Source organism: Saccopteryx bilineata, chromosome 10 (assembly GCF_036850765.1).
Source record: "Saccopteryx bilineata isolate mSacBil1 chromosome 10, mSacBil1_pri_phased_curated, whole genome shotgun sequence".
In the NCBI taxonomy this organism is placed as follows: Eukaryota; Metazoa; Chordata; class Mammalia; order Chiroptera; family Emballonuridae; genus Saccopteryx; species Saccopteryx bilineata.
In genome coordinates, this window is record NC_089499.1 from 80,528,626 (window position 1) to 80,548,260 (window position 19,635).

Below are 19,635 nucleotides of genomic sequence, written 5' to 3' on the forward strand. Positions count from 1 at the left end.
CTGATCTCCTCCCTGCTGATGCAGGCTCTGCCCCCTAGACAGCACAGCAACCTGGCACAGGTGCCTTCCTGCCAGCCCCTCAGGGGATCTCAGAGGCCTGTTCCCATGCAGTTTTTGATGATCAAGATGATGATGGTAGTGCCCCAAGAAACTTCCATTTGTAAAGTCCCTGCTAAGCGCTAGGCATCATGGGTGCTATTTTTATACAGATTACCTTACTTATTTAATCCTCCCAAGACCCCATGTACTGAGTTCTATAATTCCCATTTTAGAGATGAAGAAATTGAACATCAGAGAGATTATGAAACTTGAGCCAAGGTGCTGCTGCTGAGGGGTCCAGCTGGCATCTGATTTGAGTCCAGAACTCTCGTGCTCAATCCCAGCTCTCCACCTGCTCCCCAGGCTCCATGGAACATGTGTGACCCTCCTGACTGAGGCTGCCAGCGTGGCTGTGGACCTGTAGCCAGACTGGGCTGCCCACAGTGGCTCATACCCACAGGGCAAGACTGCATATCCAAGCCTGACACTCCTGTGCCCAGAATGACTGTCCACTCTGCTGCATAAGGATAACCACTGGTGCTTTCCCAGGACCCTCTGAGAATGAGAGTCTGCCACCTGCCACCTGGGGGATGCAGTTTCAAGGTAGGGGAGAGGAAATGGCTCTATAACTTACTGGTGGGAGACCTTGGGCAAGTAATTCGGCTTCTCCGAGCCTCACATTCCTGAGCTGTGAAGGGGCACTGAAAGAAAATCTGCCGCATGAGTAGTTAGCACAATTCACGGATAATGCAGGACGCACCTGACATATAAAGAGAAGCAAAATAGGAGGGAAGAGGAGGAAGGGGAGATAGGATTTAATCCAAACTAGCTATTGTCTATTCTTAGCTAAGCTCCTTCTCTCTGTACCACAATGTCCCCATTTGCTAAATGTATGGACTTCTCAAAAGCACTGTCTTCTAAGTCCTTTAAGTCCCAATCTCAAGAAGTCTCTGGGTCTGTGTAGAACAGAGAGACCCCATTAAACAAGCAAGGGGAGTCCCCTCCTCGCTGGCATTGCCAAGTCGGTGCCTCAAAATCATAACTTTATAATATTTTCTGGGTGAAAAGAAACTGCAGAGAATTCAGCTGTTCTTTACAAGGCTGGATAATATTGCAATATGTGTGTGGGGGGGAGACAGAGAGAGAAAGAGAAGGGTAAAGAGAAAGAGAGAGAAAGAGAGAGAGAGAGAGAGAGAAGAGAGAGAGAGAACTACCGTCTGTTTATCTGTTCAATCATGGATGGAAACTTGGGTTGCTCCACATTTAGCTAGTGAAAATGTTTTTGGCTATCTTTACTTCCCTTTTAATTTATAAAAATAGTCACATTATATTTTATGTTGGAAGCAGTATAGAAGTATGCAGAGAGTGTGTGGGGCCCTGCAAGCGATGTGGGATTTCCAGGACCCCACTCTGTGCAGGGTGTAGCTGAGCCTCAGTATAAGGTCATGAAACTCACAGCCGGGGCCAGGCCCAGGGTCAGCTCTCAGCAACTGAGTGGGAGAAGCCTGACTCTCCCTCTGTTCCTCATATACTCAGGCCCCTGAGACTTTCTGCGGGCTGCTTCCTCTGCCTAGACTCTCCTCCTTCTCCTCTTCTGATTGTTAGCCCCTTCTTACCTTTGTATCACTGCTCAGTCCCATGTGGCCCAATAAGATGTCCCTGGCCTCCTTGACTGAGGACCTTACCTTCCCACAGTTAACATTCAGCAGTATCTGGCCCAGAGCAGGCACTCAGCTACATACAACAAATGAACGTATAAATGAATTATAATACTGGAAAACTAAAGATGACCCTAACTCCCAAAGCGGGGCCTGACATTGGCCCAGGCCCCGCCCCACATCCCTCTCCTGTTTTCCTCAGTCTCAGTCCCAGCCCCTCACCTTCCACACCCGGCCCTGGCATCCTCTCAGACCCTCAGTCTTCCAGGGGGACCTGCAACGAAGCAGGAGAGACAAAACTACAAGCCTCACAAGGGTTTAGATACATGCTCACCTGAAATTGCACAATTCATCCCGTGGGCTCAGTAGAAATGCAGCATTTGGAGAAATTACACCTCTGAGCTTCCAGGATATATTCAAACCGTCAAGAACAGAAGTTGGCCCAACTGGGACACATCCAGAGAGCAGCAAATATGCACAGCGAGCTCACAGGCTAAGCACTTTCATTTCTCAGGGGAATGCCCAAGAATATATGCCTATGTGGGGGTCCCTTCTTCTCCTCGGTTCTAGGGTAATTCTTACTGAATGGTTTTCCAAACCTGTACTGGGAAGGGGAGGAAAAGAGGAGCTGTACATGCAAAGGCTATCAGAGCTTTGGGCTTAGTATGCAGGGTGACTGTAACTAGCTGGTCTGGGAGGCAAACAGGTGATGAGTACATGAGCTCTGGAATTTGCATACTAAGGTTCAAATCCTGGCTCTAGCACTTACTAGCATAACCTTGGGCAAGTTTCCTTACCTCTGTCTGTCTCAGTTTTCTTGTCTATAAAATGAGGATGAAAACAGTACCCTTCATCACAGGAACAGTTTCAAGATTTAGTAAGTTAATACATCTTAGCACCTAGATGAGTGTGTCATGTGTAGTAAGTGCTCAATAAATGTAAGCTTCTCATTATTTAGGAGAGAATTGGCAGAACATTTGACTAGAGAAAAGGTTCTTGGATGTCTCAATTCCATAGTTTCATAGAATTAAAACATTCCTTCGCCCTATTTTCAACTTTTATTTTGCATAATATAAGTATTAAAATAATCAATTATATCATTGTGTTATATAAAATAAAGCACTTTTTAAAGCCTCAAATGAAGGACAAACAAAAACACTGAAAAGACAACATGTTTAGCTTTATGATACACTAAAAACAAATGGTAAATATGTTGCTGTTTATTGAAGCCACTTGAATTCTGAGCTAGATGAATTAGATTCTCTGGAAGCTTCCATTTCCTTGGTGGTCCCTCTCTGGCATTCCTTGTTCCCACAGACCACAGTCCCCTCCTCCTAGCCTGTCTCAGCACTGGTTACTTTGCATTGTAATTGTCTATTTCTCTGCCTCACTTCCCCACCCTCACCAGCAGCCCAACTTCTAACCTCCTCAATGGCAGAGACTGTGGGTACCATAAACAGGTGCTCAAAGTATTTGGAATGAAAGCATAATGCTGGGTCCCCATGTCCAGCTGGGAAACCAACACATCGCATGCTGCTCACAGTGAGCCTCTCAGAACTGCTCAGGTGCTACTTCCCTTCTCCTGGAAGTTCTTCCCCCAGGTAATTCCCAGTCATTCTACTGTCACCTATCACCGCTGCATGGAGGTTGCATCTAAGCACCCTATGTAAACACTCACCTCCTCCAACCCTTGGTCAGTGTCTTTCTCCTTACCTCAAATGCATCACCAATTAGTCATACTCTATGTTTAGTTGCTCATTTGTGTATTTTCAGGTCCCTCAATTGGAAGCTCCATGAGGGAAGGGGTTTTTGACTAACGTCGTCTTTTGCATTCCCAACCTCTGACAATTATGCAGACAAGAGCAGATGGCCAAGAAGGCCACACAAATTCAGCCTGGGCAGCATTCATTCCAAACAAGTCAGGGAGAGGAAACCAATAAGTTACAGGCGTGTGGACTTTCACTACCCATGAATTTTGGGTCAGCACGCACAGCTATATCAAAGCTAGAGGTCAGCCTGACCAGGTGGTGGCGCAGTGGATAGTGTTGGACTGAGATGTGGCGGACTCAGGTTCAAAACCTCAAGTTTGCCAGCTTGAGCACGACTGCAAACCTTATGGGGCCAGGTTGCCAAATTTCACAAATTGTGACATTCAAGTCCTTAGTTCTCTCTTTATTATCTGATTATCTGAGAACTAGAAAATGCTTTTACTTCAAGTTCAAAAGAGACAGTGAGAGAGAAAGTAGAGAAAAGATTGTGAATTGAATCTGCAGAGTCTATATGTGAGAGGTTCATTTTATGCTTCAGGATTTTATATTCGTTTTCTCCTGGATAGGTGGACAAATCAACTTTCCCCTCACAAGCTAAGGTTACACTGACTCCTTCCAATCTGACCCCTGTGGTCCATTAGTCTCTCTCTCTCTCTCTCTCTCTCTCTCTCTCTCTCTCTCTCACACACACACACACACACACACACACACACACACATACAAACACACATACCTAACATTTATATAAATATCAGTATGTAAGTTTATTTATACTTGGTTTATGTGGTTCTTAATGTTTTAGAATCTTTATTTTTAATCATTGGTGAGTAGAAGATTCTCTTTTTTATTCTTTATTGAATTAATTGGGGAGACACTGGTTAACAAAATTACACAGGTTTCAGGTTACTAAAACACATCACCTGTACAGCGTTCACCACCCCAAGGCAAATCTTCGTCCATCACCATTTATCCCCCTTTACACTCCTCTACCCCCAGCAATCACCACACTGCTGTCTGTATCCATAAGTTTTTCTGTTTTGCTCCATCCCTCAGCCCCTCCTACTTAGCCACCCCTGCCCCTGACAGCTGTCAGCCTGCTCTCTATGTAGGAGTCTGTCTCTGTTTTGCTTGTCAGTTCATTTTGCATTAGATCCACACAGGAGTAAAACCACAGAGGGTGTCTTTTCCATCTTGAGCAGACCTGTTTCTGTCCTGGTCACTGGAGTTTCTGTCTGCATCACAGATGCTCATCAACACTATTCCTGACTCCTCTCTTAATTAGTGGCCTAGTTTGAAAGCAGAAGGCAAGGAAAATATCTTGGTAAGTGGATATAGGGAGAAAGAGGAAACGAGAAAAAATAAGCCGTATCCGCAAACTACTTCCCTCTCCTGCTGACTGTGCATGAGGTGGTTGTGAACTTGGGCTCACTCTGAAAAGTCAGAGAAGGAGGACTTTCAGGACCTCTCAGTGACCACTCAGTATATGTTGAACGTGTCCTCTAATGTAGCCCACGTTCCAAGCCTCCAATGTCAAATGCTCTTGTTCTGATCCACCTGGGAAGTAATTGTGGCAATAGCCCTAGAAATTCTCATCTCAGACACACCCCCAAGGGAGGAGCTGAGCGCATGAACAGAGGCACAAAGCTGTGATTGGAGACTTCTTTGAGGTTCTGTAATGAAAGCTAATTGTACTACCTGCAAGGACCTCTTGGCTTGATTCCTGCATCATCATCCAATCGTCTTAAAAAGCACTGGGAGTGAGAAGCAAGTGAATTCTTCCAGGGAGATTAAGGAGATGAGTACAAAAGTCATGAGAAATGAGTGGCTTGGTCTTGGAGCAAATGAAGCCCAGCTAGAACTCGATGTGCCGACAGAGCAGCTTGTCTGGATAGTGAGCCCTCCGCCTGCTGACCTGGGGAAACCGTGAGGATCCTGCACACTTGAGCACACAGTGTTTGTCAACAGGATAAGCTCCTGGAAGTCAGAGGCCATGTCTCAGTCTTCTCATGTGAATTTCCTGGTGCTTAGCGCAGCATGGGGGGGGCATGGTAAGTGATTTATAACTATTGCCAAAATGTTGTATTTTTTTTTTAAGTACAAGCTTTTACCTCCACATAAAGTTTTGGAGGCAATATTGTAAAGAAAGCATCAGAATCCAAGGGTTAGAAAGAATCAGAAAGCTCTGGACTCAAGTATGTCCCTCACTTCTTACTAGCCAGACAGTCTTCGGGGGTAAGGCTACTTTGGTCCTTCTACGTACAGAGTGGGGAGAACACCAGGGCCAATCTTGCAGAGGTGAGAGCTGAAATGTGAATAAAGCACATCACACAGTCCTGTTAAGTAACAGTGCTTAAAACATGCTAACTAGCACTGGCAGTAAGAGCGGAACACCAGGTATAGGAATTGCTGTGGTTCGTTTGGAGAAAAAAAACCAATATAGTGTTTGCTAGGTAAAGGATGTGTTCAGTTTTTAGAGAACAAGGCATTTGTCTTTCAAAAAGATAGGTTTAAGGTGGATTTAATAGTAAACACATGTCATACAATAATTCTCTTTATCAGAGAAGATTATAGTGAATGACCTGCTAGGAAATGTTCTTCAACTGATTCTCCAAAAATATTTAAGCATCTATAAAAATATAAATTTATTATAAGTTTTATGGATATAAAGAATATGTGGCATACAATTTACATGTAGTAACAAAACAAACAGTATTCTTTATGTTAGATTTCAATTGATGGTCAGAGAAGGAAGGATTTTTTCATTTTTGTGGATTTCTTGTCATTCAACCTTGATTTAATATATAGTTTAGCATAATAGCTACTGAAGCAACACACTTTTAAGCATAACCTGTATTATTAACAGTTTTTCCATCACTTCTAGACGTTCAACATGGCAACGACTCCAAGCCCAATTTGTAGCCTTAGCTAATTTTCTGGTGCAAATAATCCCAGCATAGCCAGTTTCTAGCTACTGATAGGACACCAAAGAATAAGGAGGTGAGATGAGACATGCAAGTCCATAGCCTTATGCAGTATTTGACTAAACAGACACAACAGATTAAAAACCTAAAAAGCAGAGATAATATTAAATATAATAAAATAATTAGGAAGCAATGAGTTTTGAGATCTTATAACCTTTATTTTTAATGTAATTTATTAAATTGTAAGTTTATATTTAATTTTTAATTATGAAACAGGCTCTTAAAATTCCTAAAAATGTAGACATTGGTTCTGTCAGTAGACACTGATTTAGGCTACTCCTCTGAGCAGAAGCGTCTGTCTGACCCACAGCTATAGTGCTTCTATACCTAAGGGAATTTTTAAATTAGTTGTATCCTTTTCCAAAATGTCACCTCATACATTTGATTCCTTCTGCCCTTCCAACCTCTCATCATCTACTGAGGTTCTCCAACCCCTTTCTCTGTCCCTTCTCTTCACTTTTGATGTCACCTTCCTAGTCAAGGCCTCTGACACTTGACCTTTGAACCACTGAGAACCCTCCTGGTCCCTGACTTCCATTCTTATCTCCTTTGCATCGTTCCAGATTCCCTTCCCAAACCCAGTTTGCCCACGGGCTCCTTTGGGCCAGTTTCCTGCTCCAGAGCAATCAATGGTCCTTTTAAGCTTTTGTAGGATGATGTTCAAAACCTTTAGAAGTTCTAGAGACAGTTTTACAGTAATGTAAATGCACTCAGTGCCACAAAACCATATATTTCAAAATGGCTAAAATGCTACATTTTATGCTATCTATGTTTTATCACAATTTAAAAAAATCCTTAGACAACCAAAGCCCTAAGCAATCTGCCTGGGTTGAGAGCTCACTAAACTTGCTTTCCTGTCTACTGTTGCTGCTACGGACAGGCTCACTGTTCACGTGCCGGGCACTGTGCTGAGCAGCCCAGCTGAATCCCCAACAGAACCCTGCAGAGTCATTATTGCTGCCATTCTGAAGATGAGGAAACAGGGAGGTTACACCTTAAAGAAAATTGCTTCCCAGAGTACTGGTTTGATGCTCATATTACTAATCATGGAATATACCGTAACAACTCCAGCATCACCATGTCTCGGTGACATCTTTCTGTCTAAGGGCCAGGACCAGTATGTTATAAGTGAGTAATCCCCTTGGGCACAAAATTCTAGGGAGTAATAATGATAAATAATATTTTAAGACAATATCTTTTAAAAGTCAAATGCAAAATATCCCGAGGAGCAAAATATCAGTGTTTTAAATACAGATAGTATCTGACTTAGACAGTTAACCCTAATCTCAGTCCTGATTCCCATAAAACCTTATTAACCAAAGCAGGTGATGACCCAGGGCTCATCGATTGCCAATTTGATTTTTTAAAAACACTGCATTAGAACATCATTTGTTAATTACTGAGTTTCTTGGAGTCGTTCCTAAATTCTGTGCCTGAGCCAGCAGTGCACTTGCTTTGCCTGGTCCTGGCCCTACTGTCCTGTCAGCTAGAAAAATCCACATTTCTCTTCCTCCTTCCTTTCCTTCTCCTCTGCTCTGCTTTTGTATGTCCCAAATGCTGGCCTTCAGCTGGTTCAACCACAGGAAAATGTGACTGATTTCAGGCCACAGACACTTTATTTTACAGAGAGAAGAAAAGTCTGTAAGAACTATTGCAATGCCTGGGCATCTCCATGTCAATAGGAAAGAGAGTTGGGCTTTACAGCCAAAGTTTTAAGAAGAATTTCATAACTTGGATGCTCTGAAACATCAGTCTGGCAGCAGTGTGATCTATTTGTTGCAGAAAACACCAGCTCAGTCTGCAGTGCTGGGGAAACAAATGGCCTTTCTTTAGTTGTTTAGATTTTGGGATACTCTGGAACTTATTCACAGAAAGGAATGTTTTCTAGTTTACTCTTTAGGTGAAGAGGATCCTTATGAGAAATTACTCTTTGTACTTTTAAATGATTATTTACCTAGGGCTATTATTACACACATGCACAAAGTCAAGATAACTAGTTAAATAAAACAAGTAGTATAACTCTATTGTAGCTTTACCAAAAGGTTCACAGTTGAAATTAAAGCATTTAATCAGGTCTGGGCTCTATGTTTGGAGTGGGTACTTTTCATGAGTTCAACCAGGCAGGCCTGAGCAGTGGGCAACCCAGAACACCAAAGGGTCACAGGGCGAATGGTCCTCTTAAAAAATACAAAATAAATGAAAAAGAAAAAGAAAAAAAAGAAGAACTAAACATAAAAAGAACAAACCATGAGGGCCACAAAATCTAGATGAACCTGATGCCATGGTGAACTTTTAAACAGCAAGAGGCTTGGAATTGGACTTGAGCTCAAAACAGAAGTACTAGAGGCCCTGGCCGGTTGGCTCAGCGGTAGAGCGTCGGCCTAGCGTGCGGAGGATCCGGGTTCGATTCCCAGCCAGGGCACATAGGAGAAGCGCCCATTTGCTTCTCCACCCCTCCGCCGCGCCTTCCTCTCTGTCTCTCTCTTCCCCTCCCGCAGCCAAGGCTCCATTGGAGCAAAGATGGCCCGGGCGCTGGGGATGGCTCTGTGGCCTCTGCCCCAGGTGCTAGAGTGGCTCTGTTCGCAACATGGCGACACCCAGAAGGGTCGCAACATGGCGACGCCCAGGATGGGCAGAGCATTGCCCCCTGGTGGGTGTACCGGGTGGATCCCGGTCGGGCGCATGCGGGAGTCTGCCTGACTGTCTCTCCCTGTTTCCAGCTTCAGAAAAATGCAAAAAAAAAAAAAAAAAAAGTAAAAAAATCTAAAAAAAAAAAAAAAAAAGTACTAGAGCCTTTAAGCATTTTTCTTTCTCTGAGAGGAAGATTATAAAATCTTCTTTGTTGCCCTAGAGCAGCGGTTCTCAACCTGTGGGTCGCGACCTGGTGGGGTTGAGAACCGCTGCCCTAGAGTTACATCTTATAAGACTTCAATCTACTTGGGTTTACAGGCAGGAGAAATAGTTACACACAGAGTCAACAAAACCCACTGCCTATATCACATGATGATCTAACAGGTACAAATTGGCATGTGTGATGAAAACCCCCAGTTGAGAAATTAATATAAAAATGAACATAGGAGAATCAAATGCTTAATTGCTCCATATTAATATTTCTATAATTTAGAACATAAAGAACTTGTAATACCAATAATAAGCCCAATGATTAAAAAAATAAAAATAAGTAAAGATGGTCTGCACAAGGCCCTGGCCAGTTAGTTGGCTCAGTGGTTGAGCGTTGGCCTGGCGTGCAGAAGTCCCGGGTTCGATTCCCAGCCAGGGCACACAGGAGAAGCGCCCATCTGCTTCTCCACCCCTCCCCCTCTCCTTCCTCTCTGTCTCTTTCTTCCCCTCCCGCAGCGAGGCTCCATTGGAGCAAAGATGGCCTAGGCGCTAGGGATGGCTCCTTGGCCTCTGCCCCAGGCACTAGAGTGGCTCTGGTCGCGGCAGAGCGACGCCCCGGAGGGGCAGAGCATCGCCCCCTGGTGGGCAGAGCGTCGCCCCCTGGTGGGCGTGCCAGGTGGATCCCCGTCGGGCACATGCAGGAGTCTGTCTGACTGTCTCTCCCCGTTTCCAGCTTCAGAAAATACAAAAAATAAAAATAAAATAAAATAAATAAATAAATAAGTAAATTTAAAAAAAAGATGGTCTGCACAAGAAAGCAAAGTTTCATTAGGGAGAATCAGGTGCTACAACAAGTAGAAGATTTAGCATGGTAAGAACTAAAGATGATCATTGACTGAAACTTTAAAATGAAGGAGTTCCAAATTATCACAGGTGGAGAAGACATGGAAACCCTGGAGAAAGAACAGGATATTATTTTTAAAGGATCATAAATATTTGAAAGAGAACCAAATAAAATATTGGCAACAAAACATATAGTCATTAACTGTTAGATCTCAGTCTGCTGGTTGAACTGCACAGCAGACACACATGAAAAAGATCTGGCAGACCAGAGTTGGGAAACCATCGGGGACAGCACAGACCGGGAGCACACGTCAAGCAGTTACAAGACAGCAGGGACAGGTCCCAAAGCGAAGTCACACAGAGGCTCCAGAAGAACAATGTAGGGGAGGGCGATTTCAAAGAGCTATGGCTAAGAACTTTCTAGAATTGATAAGAAACTAATACTTGGTTTGAGAATGTACTTCAAGTCCAAGCTGGATAATTTTAAATATAAAAATTGGGAGCTTAACGGACTTTTCTTAATTATCAGGAGAAAGTCTGTTTTGCTGTTAATTGAGTCCCTAAGATATAACCCAAAGCCAGGGTCTGTCACAGCACCCACGCTTGTTCAGAACATCGAGCGAAAGAGACAGGCTCAGTTGCAGGCACCCTACTTTGGGTTGGGCTAAGAGATTCAACACAGATAAAACATCAGTAATGTTAAAACCACAATCAAAGAGGAATATTAATGTGGAGACCAAATTGCTTTTCAGATGCCATTTAAGATAGCACCTTTATAAAATACAAAGCTATTTATAAATGCCTATAATCACTGGTTTAGCAGCTGATAATTATGAATATGCCCAGTAATGTGCTAAGCACTATATAAGCATTTTCTCACTTAATCCTTACAATAACCTTTTAAGAAAGGTATATGTGTATGCCTGTACGCACATGCACGTGTGTGTGTGTGTGTGTGTGTGCGTATGTGTGTGTTTAACTACAGAGTTTCAATTTAGGTGACTAAACTGAGACTTAGAGGAGTACCTTGCCCAAGGTCTCAAAGAAACTGGAATTGAGACTCATCTCAGATCTTTTGGCTGCTAACTGCCTGATGAGCTTAATCATTACTCAGAGTGCAGAACACAGAGGAATTAGATTATGACTATTAAGCAAAGTAAATAAGACTGTCCATTTGGAAAATGGAAACTGGAAGAACTTTCTTGGGTTAACTTTGCAGTGTTGCTGTCCTGAATCCAGCAGGTCACCTGGAGAAGGTCAGTGACCCCTGCACCTAGGTGCTCAGGGTGAAATTCTGCAGGTCAGGGTCAGAGTCCTTCCAAAGGACAGAACTGAGCAGTTATACAGCCAGACCTGAGGTACTGATGGTGGAAAACACATTAGCAGTCTCATCCTGGAGGTTCATAAATATTCAGTGAGGAATGGGAAAGACAGTCTGTTTATATTAGCATAGAGTATGTAACATTCATTTTTAAAATGTCATGCATGTGCAGGTAAGATACGCCTGTTTTCCTGCAATATGCTTTTTCATAGCACAGTGAATTAAAAAGAAACTGCTAATAGAGACATAATCAGAAAGAGAGCCAAAGGAAATATAATAGCATATCTCATAGGCTTGCTCAAGAAGATTCCAGTGGGCTTCTCGGCACAGGTGGCACTAGACACTCTTCAGTCCACATGCTCTCCCCAAATATACAATCAGCACTATTTTCAAGTCAGTGCTTTTAACAAGCCTTCTATGTTTTTCACTGCAAAGAAACCCAATTTATTATTTGTTCAAAGAAAAAGTGGAACCACAGACATCTCTGCAGGAACTGATGAAAACATTGGCAAAACTTTCAGATAAGAGAGATCAAATTGTTTACCACCTCCCAGGAAAGAGGTATATAAACATATATTCCATTTTATTTTCTCCTACAGCCATTTTGAAAGAAGGGAACAGGTTTGGGATGGGGGTGGCGCTGATATTCTTCAACTGGAAAAACCTTTTAAAAAAGCAATTCAGCCTTTTAATCATTACACCAGGCCATCTGAAAAAAGTATTTAACTTTCACTTTGATTTTCATTTCTTTCCTTGCCCTGTGATGGGTTTTCCTGTGCTGACAGGAACAGATTTCTGGCCCTGCAGAGAACCCTCACGCACACAGGCCAGCTCCCCACTTGCTCTCTCTCGGGGTGACAGAATCAATTTTTTAAAAGTTCTTTCTCTTTGTTTGAGGTACCCATATGCTTGGGTGAAGGTTATAGGTTAAACTTTGCTGAAAGTAATTGAATTAGTTTGCCCTTACATTTCTGGTCAGTACCCTGTCTGTGGACTCAGGCTTTCCCCTGGAAATGCTGCTTCCCTAATACTTCCTCTGGACTCAGCTGCATGCTGGACAGACAAGAGATAAATTGCTTCTTTGGCTGTAAGTGGGAGCAGAGAAAAATTTTAATGTTATTTCTTACTTTTTTCAACTTAAATGTCTGAGTAAATGTCAAGGGCTACCCCCAGTTATCATATCCAATTTCTCTCAGTTCAGCATGACCTCTGGGAAGGTTTCTGTGAACAGTGCTTGGAACTTTTTATTGCCAGGGGCTGCTTATAACTAAATCATGAGCTGGTAGGTGGGGCAGAAAGGAAATGGGAAATGTCCTTCAGCACCCAGAGCTAGTGCAGTTCTGGGGCTCTTTACTAAAGGCATTTAACCCGACAGGGACAGACACAAAGAAAGTGGAGCTCAGCTCCACCCACGGGGACAGCCAGCCTAAATTCACATAAGAGCCACCAAGATGTGACTGGTCACATGGTAAATGTGACATAATTGGCCCTGGCCGGTTGGCTCAGTGGTAGAGCGTCAGCCTGGCATGTGGAAGTCCCGGGTTCGATTCCCGGCCAGGGCACACAGGAGAGACGCCCATCTGCTTCTCCACCCCTCCCCCTCTCCTTCCTCTCTGTCTCTCTCTTTCCCTCCCACAGCCGAGGCTCCATTGGAGCAAAGATGGCCCGGGCGCTGGGGATGGCTCCATGGCCTCTGCCTCAGGTGCTAGAATGGCTCTGGTCGCAACAGAGCAATGCCCTGGATGGGCAGAGCATAACCCACTGGTGGGTGTGCCGGGTGGATCCCGGTTGGGTGCATGCGGGAGTCTGTCTGACTGCCTCCCTGTTTCCAGCTTCAGAAAATTACAAAAAAAAAAAAAAAGAAAAAAAAGAAAAAAAAATGTGACATAATTTCCAGTGAGCTACTCCTGGCAGACATTATTAACCAATCACTATGTTGTTCTCCAGAAAGTACAGACAGGGCTTCACAATCCTTCTCTACAGAGCTTTCCTGCCAGTTCCTACCAATAGGGTTTACCACTCTCCAGAGAATCCTTACTTAAGCATCTTTTTCTAGATTCAGACAGATGACCTGTTCACCTTACAAGGGAACAAGATCTAGCAGTAAATTTAGAATAAGAAGACTAAGGACCAAGCCCATGCAGACAGTCTGCCAGCAGCAAATCCTTGGCCACTGGCCAGCTCACTTGCTCTCTTTAACTTTTAACTTTCTGATCTAGAACAAATAGTTTAGGTTTGATCAGAAGATGTCAAATATAACTCAAGGACTTCTGGGAGGGGCATGATAATTACAAGAGGGCCGAGGATTCGTGACATTGTAAACAGCGTTTAGATATCAAATGAACAAAATAATTTTCCAAAGTACATAGATGTTGTTGCAATGAATGGAATTCAAATGTACCTAAAATCATGGTCAAATTTATAGCAATTTTGTCACTATACAGTTTCTTCATCTATAGTACCCAAAATAAGATAGTTATTCTTCAAGCCTCAGCATCCTTACCTGTTAATAGCATAAAAAAATAAAATCTATCTCTCAGGATTTTTGTGAAGATTAAGTGTGATAACAGGTGGTAAGAGCCTGTCCAGGCCCTGCCTGAACCCTGAAATGCACAGAGGAAAAGATGGGCTTCCAGGCGATGAGACGAGGCTGATGTTCCACAGCCGGGGCACACCCCCCCCCTTCTCCCCTGGGTGGAGATGCTATGTGTGAGCCAAGAAGTAGGAAAGAATGACTTCTTTAAACATGCTCTTCAGTTGAAGTGTTTAGTTCATCCTGGGACCTAGTTTGGAGGCTCGTTCTAAAGCACTGCAGGGTAATGGTATTACAAAAATCCCACTGTTTTCATAATGGAATTCTAAATGCTGCAACTGCCTCTCTCCTGTAGCTCATGTTGTTTCAGTGAGTTTCCATACTCTTGGCTGGTTAAATTGAAAGTCTAATCTAATTCTACAGAGACTGTGTGTTTGGTATCTTTCTTCTGGCCCAGACCCCATTTAAAGGAAGTAGACAATATTTCTATCATAAAAAGATCCACATTTTACTGTTACAGAGAGGTCCCATATCTTAAAAGTTTGGGAACCAATGGAGAAAATGATCTAGAGGTTCCTTTTTAGTTCCACAACATGATCTATTTTAGAGTTAAATGTAACCATTATTTAAAAGACACTTTCAAGAGATAGGTCTAGGAACAGACATGCATAGGTGCTAAGTGGCATTGTCATGTTCAATATTGTTATCACTTAACCTTCCATGATCAGAAAAAAACTTATGCGTATGCAAGACATGTAGAGTTAGAATGGGAAGAGATAGTCCTGCTTTATTCCCAGTACTGCTAATGATGCCAAAGTCCACCAGCTTCTCAGTCCAGAAACCTAGGCATGATCTTTGATTCCTTCATTTCTTTCTTGCTCCAATCAGTTCTGTCAGTTTTCCTAAATCATTTCTCAAATCTATTCCCTTTCATGTCCAACCTCATATCCCAGACAACAGCATCACCACTGCTTTCCACTTTCCAGTCCAGCAGCCTCCTAACTGTTGTCCCCACTCTCCCCTGCTCCCATCGCAACTCTCTCCACTCTGTAGTCAGAGTAAACATTTACATTATGCTTAGTTGATATCATCCTCCTGCTTGAAATTCTCCCAAGAAGTTCCTGTGTCCTTGAACAGTCTGTAGAGCCCTGAGAGCTCTGCCTCCTGCCCTACATCTCCACCATGATCCTATCACTCTCTGCTCCTCACCCACCATCCAGTCACACCAGCAAGACGCTCATTCCCGCATGGGGCTCTCCTTGTAGGGCAGGGTCCCCAAACTACGGCCCGCGGGCTGCGTGCGGCCCCCTGAGGCCATTTATCCGGCCCCCACCACATTTCCGGAAGGGGTACCTCTTTCATTGGTGGTCAGTGAGAGGAGCATAGTCCCCATTGAAATACTGGTCAGTTTGTTGATTTAAATTTACTTGTTCTTTATTTTAAATATTTTATTTGTTCCCGTTTTGTTTTTTTACTTTAAAATAAGATATGTGCAGTGTGCATAGGGATTTGTTCATAGTTTTTTTTATAGTCCGGCCCTCCAACAGTCTGAGTGACAGTGAACTGGCCCCCTGTGTAAAAAGTTTGGGGACCCCTGTTGTAGGGTATTCCCTCTGCCTCGAAAGATCTCCCTCCCACTTGTGTTTCAACTAAAGACTGTATCGCATCTCCCCTTGGTCTGTCTAGACAAGAAACTCACTATCTCACCACTTTGTGTACTTGCTGAAAACTGGTTATTATTTGTAATCATTCATTTATTGGCTTCTTACTTTTTTGTTAGATTATAAACTCCTTGAGAGCAAAGGCCTTGCCAGCTTTTTTTTAAATTGTGGCATCTCATTGAGACAACCTGCACTATGAAAGCCCAAAGTAAATGTTTGTTGAATCGACAGAAGAGATCACTATGACGATTATTTCTAGTGATAACTTTCATTGTTGTATACAAGTAAAGTTTGATATTGGTTATCAAGAGGCTGTGGAATCTTCCCCACTTAAGAGCCTCTAGTGCTGAGTTGTTCAATAGGTAGCCACTGGTGACATCTACCGGAAAGTTCTGTCCGTTTCTATCACAACAAGTTTCGACACGTAAGCACATGTTTATTTGGCGCATGTGTGCCTCTCTATTTTTATCACTTAATGTATACATACTGATGTAGCAAATTAAAACAAAGTTGATTCATGTTAGTCTTATGTGTGAAGCAATAGTGTACCCATGGCTACTGATAAAGTTTATTTACGCCACTGAAATTTTTATGAATTTCAACAAGGAAGAAATGCTACAGAAGCATGACTGTCACATCCACCATATTCCCCGGACTTAGCACCCTCCAACTATCACTTGTTTTTGTCCTTACAAAATTTTTTGAAGGGCAAAAAAGTCAGAAATGAAGAAGATATCAAACAAGCACTGGTTCAATTTTTCACATCAAAAGATAAAACATTTTTCAAAAATGAGATATACAAATTGCCCTCATGCTGGCAAGAAATCATTAATAATAATGGCAATTATATTATTTAATAAAGTTTATTGACGGTAAGAAAAATTTGTATTTTGTTTTATTCCAAAAATGGACAGAACTTTCCGGTAGACCTTATATATTCTACAGTGTAGGACATCTCCCCCAGCACAGAAAGTTCCATTTGACAGTGCCACACTCTAGGCATTGGGTGGAGTTGGGTCAACCCCTTTATAACATGATGAACTGACTCCTCAGTTGCTTCCTAATTCTAACAAGAACTAGTTCTCACCTCAAGGTCTTACATGCTTATCTTCCAGTGTGAAACTGCCCTATTTACAATCATCAGTCAGCTCAGTTCATGGTTCACGAGGTAAGAAAAATGTGATTGACAATGGGGAGCAAACCTCTCACTAAGAAGTATGAAAGCCAGAAGGACCTGTTGCAACATTATTCAAAGGGTTTCTTTTCACTTCAGCTACAGAAACTCTGTGAAAAATGCTAGTCTTTTATAAACAGACTATTATTTAATGTTTATCCAGCACCACAAACTATGCACGAGCATGAGCCGGAGCTCATGTTGGTTGTCTGCCTTTGGGACTTATCATTTAATCAGACAGATGGGGGAAAATATCCAAGTGTGGTTTAAATCACATTTATGAATAATAAGCTGGATTGCTGCTTCTAGGGGGATGTCACACTGACAGGAGGATGCAGCATGTGGTCTCGTACTGCACTGGGCAGTGAGTCCCCGCCCCTCTGCTCCAAGCTGCTACCAGGACTCCACTGCGGCTTCTAATACAACCACCTCTGGCTTCCACACCATTTGGCTTTCCATTTCTGCTGAGAAATTTCTCAGGACTCTTTTACTCCTCAGCCAGTTTTTCTTTCTTTTTGGTCATGTTAATGCCTCCCCCCGTCCTCCCTGGGATGACTGGTCCAATCCAAATTTATTTTGCTCATTCTCCCCCGAGCTGGGGCATCCGTCTCAGTGCATATACAGACACATGTTTAAAAACCACCTGGCCAGTGTTAGGAGACACTGGTAATGTTGTCCCCATGGGGTGAAATGACGCTGCTGCGACCAGGAGGAAGAGTTCACAGTTCAGTCTCCAGGCCTGTGCCCCATGAGGTCATCCTCGGGGAGGCTCAAAACATCTGCCCATGACTGTCTCCAAAAAAGACCTGCATCTAATAAAAGTCATCCTCTTCTTTTTTTCCCCATTTTAACAGCTTTATTGAGGTATGATTTACATACCAAAACAATTCAATAATCTTTTATTATCTTCACAGAGATATGCAACCAGCACCACAATCTGATTTTAGAATCTTTCTACTCCAGAAAGAAAGCTCACTGCCCATCAGCAGTCACTCCTCATTTCCACCTGCAACCTTAGGAGATCACTAACCTACTTTCCGTCATTATGATTTGCCTATTTGACATACACCAACAGAGTCATATAATACATGTTCTCTGATGCCTGGTTTCTTTTATTTAGCATGACACTGATGAGATTTAGCCACATGGTAACATGTATGAGTACTGTGTTACCTTTTGTCAGGAGATACTATTCCAATATGTGGATATACCACATTTTGTGTATTCATTCATCCTCACAAATTTATACAAAAATATTAAATTTTTTTATCAAGACATTCATTGAGAACCTTATTGCTTTTTATCTATTTGAATAAGCTCAGAAAATAATATTCTTTAGAATATTTTCCTTGTTCCTGCATCCTAAAAAGATAAGCCCCTCTGTTAATATATGCACATAGTTGTACATTTTTCAGAATATTATAAAAGCAGACACACCCATAACCTCCAGTGTTTGCAACGAATGGCAATTCTTTTCTTGGGAAAGGTTATCAGGCTGATTGCTGTCAGGCATGGTCACTGGGAATGTACTAAATACAGGTGACCCTTGAAGAACACAGGTTTGAGTGGCACTGGTCTACTTATATGCTGATTCTTTTCAATAAATAATATAAATGTATTTTCTTTTCATGATTAACACCATTTTCTTTTCTCTAGCTTACTTTTTTTGTAAAACTACGGTTATAATATATACAAAATATGTCTTGACTGTTTATGTTATCTGTAAGTCTTCCAAGTCAACAGTAGGCTATTAGTAATTAAGTTTGGGGGGAGTCAAAGTTATATGCATATTTTTACCTGGTGAGAGGCTGGTGCCCATGCTTTACAAGGGACAGCTGTACTGTCTCAATAAATGACTCATTTTAGCTGAGGGCAATGGCAAAATTGACAACAAAATATTTATATTTACAGTGAGGGTATAAAATATGCAACCATTTCTCTATATGCAACCATATAAAATATTTACCAGCCCTGGCCAGTTGGCTCAGTGGTAGAGCATTGGCCTGGCGTTCAGGAGTCCTGGGTTCAATTCCCAACCAGGGCACATAGAAGAAGCACCCATCTGCTTCTCCACCCCTCCCCCTCTCCTTCCTCTCTGTCTCTCTCTTCCCCTCCCACAGCCAAGGCTCCATTGAAGCAAAGTTTGCCCGGGCGCTAAGGATGGCTCTATGGCCTCTACCTCAGGTGCTAGAATGACTCTGATTGTGGCAGAGCAACGCCCCAGATGGGCAGAGCATCGCCCCCTGGTGGGCGTGCCTGGGTGGATCCTGGTCAGGCGCATGAGGGAGTCTGTCTGACTGCCTCCCGTTTCCAACTTCAGAAAAATACAAATAAATAAATAAATAAATAACTCAATTAATTAATTAAAATATTTACCATGGTGTGGGTTATTTATATTTAATAGACTGCATATTTCCCAAGTCTCTGCTTCTAGCATGAGCAGCATGGATGCTGCTTGGTGTCCATGTTGACACCTTGTTCAAGTAGAGCTGGCACTCATCATTTCGACTCATGGGATTGCATTCTGGAGCACCATGAGGGATGCTTGAATATCACCAGAGACCCCTTGCTACCTGTATGGTGGACCCTGACTCTCAGATGCCCTCCACTTGGTAGTCTGTATTCTCCTTGACCCTTCCTCTGCTCCACCCAAGCTGCTGGAATCTTTCCTCTCCAATTCTCATTTCTCCTCAATCTCATTGATTTTTTTCCCCATCTATATTTCCAGTTTGGCTGAAAACACACACCCACACCCACACTCCACTCTCTTCGGCCCAGAATCGCCCACTTTCTCTCTTCCTTTTATGCAATTGAC